The sequence below is a fragment of the Penaeus monodon genome, chromosome 7 (assembly GCF_015228065.2).
Source record: "Penaeus monodon isolate SGIC_2016 chromosome 7, NSTDA_Pmon_1, whole genome shotgun sequence".
NCBI classification, from domain to species: domain Eukaryota; kingdom Metazoa; phylum Arthropoda; class Malacostraca; order Decapoda; family Penaeidae; genus Penaeus; species Penaeus monodon.
The window spans coordinates 40,721,828-40,727,089 of NC_051392.1; positions in this window are offsets into that span (position 1 = coordinate 40,721,828).

Below are 5,262 nucleotides of genomic sequence, written 5' to 3' on the forward strand. Positions count from 1 at the left end.
AATAGCACGCCGTCTGCCTAGCCTGCCTGGTGTTGGTGGCAGAGAGACGAGGCGGTCGGCGTAACAATTGGTGTCAGGAGTGGGATTTGTGATATTTGATCAGTGAGACGCGCCGATTTATCATGTCGTCCAAAGATGGCGGCAGCCATGAGGGAGAGGAGGCTATGACTGAGGCAGGCACGAGTGAGGTGAAACCGAGCCAGATGGACCTGATCACTGCCATGCTGGCCGGTATGAGGGAGGAAATGGCACAAAGGGCAGAAGAGCAGGCACAGAGGGCACGCGAGCAGGCTCACCATCTCGTCGAGATGCAGGCAAGGAAGGCAGAGGAACAGTTCTGCCAACTTGTTGAGGTGCTACAGAGCAATCTTGCATCTGTGAAGATGGAAACTCAGCAGTACACCGACAAGGTCTGCAACAGCGTGAAGAGTGAACTGATGGAGGAGGTGCAGACTCTGAAGGGCGAGGTTCAGGGCCTGAGGGAGGAAGTGAAGGCGGAAAGGCGGCGTCACGAGGTAGTAACGTTGCAAGCAGAGAAGACAGACGAGGTTCTGGCAACAGATGCCAGAGTGTCAGATTTACTGGGGTCTGCCTGGGGTCCGTGGCAGGAAACCCCCGGGCCTCGCAGCGTCGTGTCGGAGCCAGTGGTCGCTGCAGAAGGCTGGGGACCCATTGGAACCGCTCCCTTGGGTATAGGTGGCGGCAAACTCGGACCGGTCAACCCGCCTCGTTGCCTTCCTCACCCCCTTCCTCCCCCCCGGGTGTGTTAGTTCACGGCACGCGTTCTCCACCCCGCAGCCCCTCGGCCTCCAGACATTCTGTGAAGCGTAAGCTAGCTGAGTACGACGGGAAGGTGGCCTGGGAGGCATATGTCGCCCAATTTGAAATGCTGGCATCTGCCCAGGGTTGGAGCCAGGAAGAGAAGGCCCTGCAGCTGGTAACAGCGCTAAGGGGCCCGCAGTGGAAGTGTTGGGGCATCTGCCGCCATCCCAACATGCCTCTTACACCAGCGTGGCAGAGGCTTTGAAACGCCGATTCGGGCACCACCACCAGGCCGAGGTATATCGGGCCCACTTAAAGAAGCGGACTCGTGAGCGTGGCGAGACACTGTCCCAGCTGGCGCAGGATGTGGAGGGCTGGTAAGGAGGTCGTACCCTGCAGCTGCAGAAGATATGATCGTGGTCCTGGCCCGCGATTTCTTTGTTGACGCTTTGCAGGACCAGCAGCTGCAAATCTACGTCAAGCAGGCACACCCTTAGGACTTGCAGGTGGCGCTGGCGAGGGCCTTGGAGTTCGAGGCCTTCCTGAAGGCAACCAGTGGCCTAGGGCCAGCTGCTCAGCCCTGCCGTGACCTCCGGGGCCGGAAGGCTAAAGTGGAGAAGGTAGCATTGAGGAAGGTGAGCCCGAGAACTTTCCAAGGCTTGTGTTGGGGCTGCGGTGAGGAAGGGCACAGACGTAGTCGGTGTCGGAGGGAGCGGAGAACACATCCTCTCAACCGGACGGATTTTGATGCCTTCCAGCAGTGCTGCAAGGACTGTGGCAGGTATGGTCACCATCCGATTGTATGTCCTAAGGCTAAGGAAGAGGTACAGGAGGAAAACTCGGACAGGCTGGAGAAGAGGGCCGAAACCCAGCCGTCCTCGGTTACCGGGCCCCGACTTGGGTAAGCTGCCATCGAACCGGCACAATGCAGGTGGAGGGCTCAGTAGATGGGAAGCCATGCCGCCTGACAGTGGACACTGGGGCTGAGAAGACCCTAGTGCGGCCTGATATGTTGGCCACTATGCGACTTCCAGATGCACCACAGAGACTGTGGTGTCACGGGGCATTGCGTGCAGCTCAAGGGGCCAGTGGAGGCTCGTATTGGCGTGGGCAGCACGGTGCAGCGGCTGCCGGTGTATGTGGCCGATCTGGACGAGCACTGCTTGCTGGGCCTTGATTACCTGACGCAGAGTAAGGCATGTGTCGACCTTGGACAGAAGCTGGTGAGGGTGCACGGTGAAGATGTGCCCTTGCTGCCAGAGATTGGCTGTGCAGAGGTAGTTACGGCTGAGCGACTGTACCTTGCCCCCAGGACAGAGTCTAGAATCCGGTGTCGACTGTCAAGAGTGATGTGTGGAGTAGAGGGCCTCGTGGAGCCCAAGCAAAACCTGCAGCTGGCTGATGGCGTAGCGGTTGGGCGGAGCCTTGTTGGACCAGGGGAGGGGTTAGTTACAGTGTTGGTAGCTAACTTCTCCAATAAGGACCTGAAGGTGCCAGCTGGTGCAAAGCTGGGCACGGGTGAGGAAGTGGAGCATCCAGAAGAGTCGTCGGGGAGCAAGGAGTTGGTTGGTGTGGGGCCGTTGCCTGACTTCCTCGAGGACTTGGTGCACCGGCTGTGGCGTTACCATGGGCCAGGAAGGTACTCCTGGGGCCACGGTGAAAAAGAAGACGTTAGCCCCAGTAGCGGCGATGAGGACGTGGCGGACACTGACCGAGATGAGGACGAGCATTTGGACGGTGAGGGCGATGCAGCAGACGTCAATGGTGACCATGAGCCAGGTCTTGGGACAGGAGATACCCCTCTGGGTGTCACTGCCGATCTACCGCCGCCCACACCTCCTCCAGAGCGACCCCAGCGAGAGCGAAGAAAGCCGCACTGGATGAAAGATTTTTGTGTCTCTGAGAACTGATTTTATTTAAATTTTCTGTAGTTTGTTTCAGGTTTAGATATGTCAGAGTAGACGGGTCGTCTGCTTGATAGGGGAGGATAGTGCTATGCCAGTGGGTCTTTATTTCTGTGCGAAACATGTGTTAACATGAAAAGGATGACCTGGGCATGTGTTAACACGAAGGGACCTGGGCAAACATGACACAGCTGGCGGTGAGCGGAGGAGCGGAGGAACAAGCCAAGGGGGAGTTGGGTGCTGCTCCTGTGAAGACCTCGTGTGTGCCCTTGTGACCTGATATACTTTGTGATGCCCTGTTATAAGCTGTATTGTGCAATGTGACATACTGGTTTTCCCCCTGTATTGTGCCTATAGAAAAGTGTACGGGTAAATAACTTGTGTAAATAAAGGAAAGACTGTCATTTTGTGTTTATTTCCTGCCCTGCCTCGCCACGTGGCGTTTCCCCTGTGGTGTTCTGGGATGCTGTGGTGCTCGGTGCCTCTTGGAGCTGTTCAGTGTTCACGACCCTGTGAATAGCACGCCGTCTGCCTAGCCTGCCTGGTGTTGGTGGCAGAGAGACGAGGCGGCCGGCGTAACAATATATATATATATATATATGAGACTTGCCTCTTTATCAACTAAATTTAACTCCTCTGGTTTACGGAGCCATGCTCTCCTTTGATCACGGCTCCAATCACTGCTACTACATCCCCCTCCTCGACACTTGCTGTCTACCTGACCCATCTGGAATCATCTACCCATGTTGTAACTCAACCTTCAAAAGACACACCTTCCTCTCTTCCAATATCCTCCACCCATCTCCTGCACAATCGTCTTTATTTTCTATCTCCTCCCTTATTGCAACCCTTCAGCATTATTGCCCTTCCCCCGCAGTAATACCTTTCTCCAAACCACTCCTGTTTCCTCCCACCCTCGTCCCTCCAGTTCCCACCTCTGAGGTAGCAGTTCTCTGGTACAAACTTTGCCTCCGTCTACGAGAAGACAGACAGGAAGCACTTCAACGAGGGTTTTCTCTCACTCCCTACTCCTATACTATCTTTCGCTCGACTCTCTCTCCTCTTCCCAAGTTGTCTCCAGTGTGACCATTCAACCTTTTCCTGAAAGTCGTACCAAATGTACTTATATCCAAAAGTATCAAATCAGGTAAGTCAGTGTCAAGACTGGCCTATCTGCGTGAAAGTTCGAGAGGAGGGCGAGTCAACCAGGTTGCAGCTCACCTCAGGCAGGAATATATGTCCCATAAGTGAAACGACGAGAACAACTGATCGGAGTGAGGCAGATGCAAGCAGAAGTTCATCCTTCACGCAGGCAAACATTAACATACCTGGACGAAAGCAAACTAGTTTCCAAACTTCTTTACTTGATAAAAATGGTTACTGTAGGTAATGTATCTTTAGGAATAAGTACCACCAACAGTATTGCTCCTTATAAGAATCCCCAAGATTAGTGACATTTTTATTTTAAGACTCCAAGATTCCAATGTGTAAAAAGCCAAGATCTTGGGAAAAAAGCCAGAGTGGTAATTCCGCACTGCCAGTGAATGGTAAGCCTGGCCATTCCTTGCACACGGGGTAATTGAGAAGCAAATTCAGACAGCCTGTCACACTTAATATAAGAATAACCAATGTAACAAATGGAATGAATTAATGTATCATATTATTACTTCTCCGACACCCATATATGCCCGTATTACGTGTTGATTATTTCATAATGGCTCTTCTGCAGTGAAATATTCAGCGTTTCTGTTCTTACAGACTTGATCCTCGTCACCTTCTATCTTCCTATAACCCATCCACTGTTTGTCTCCACGTCTTCCATATACTTGTACATAAAAAAACTCCTGGTTCCCTACAGGTATTCGCATTTTTTTCGCCAATGGATAACAATTGTTTCAATGAACTTCCCCCCTTCCATTCTCATTTTTAAAGCTTTTGGAATTTAGTTTCCCAACTCCAACCACCTTTCCTCATAGTTGGTGATTTTAACTGCCGCCACATTCTTTTGACTGATTCCACCATCACTTCCCGAGGTCACTCCTTGGAACACTTTCTCTCAAAGACTGACCTTGTCCTACTTAATTCAGTCTGCCCTACCCACTTGGACATGCATACCCAATTCTTTTTATGCCTTGATCTTTCTCTTTGTTCTCCTTCCCTTCATCTAGACTTACAGTGGTAGTTTTGGACCAGCTTCCTTACAATGATAATTTTCCGATTCTCCTACCTCCTACTTCATTTGTCCTGCTCCCCATCTCCCTTTGCTCGTGTTTTGACAGAGCTGGCTGAGTAACTTTACCTCTCTACTCTTCTTTCATCATCCTTCCACATCAGACATGCTTCCTTATTTCACAATCAATATCACAGACAGAGAAAGAGAGAGAGAGAGAGAGAGAGAGAGAGAGAGAGAGACATACACATAGAGACAGAGAAAGAGAGAGACAGAGAGAGAGGAAAGAGAAAAGAAAGAGAGAGAGAGGAGAGAGAGAGAGAGAGAGAGAGAGAGAGAGACAAAACAGATGCAGAAATAGGAGAGAGAAAGAAGAGAAGAGAAGAGAGAGAGATGAAAGGAGAAAGTAAGAGAGGGGGAAAGAGA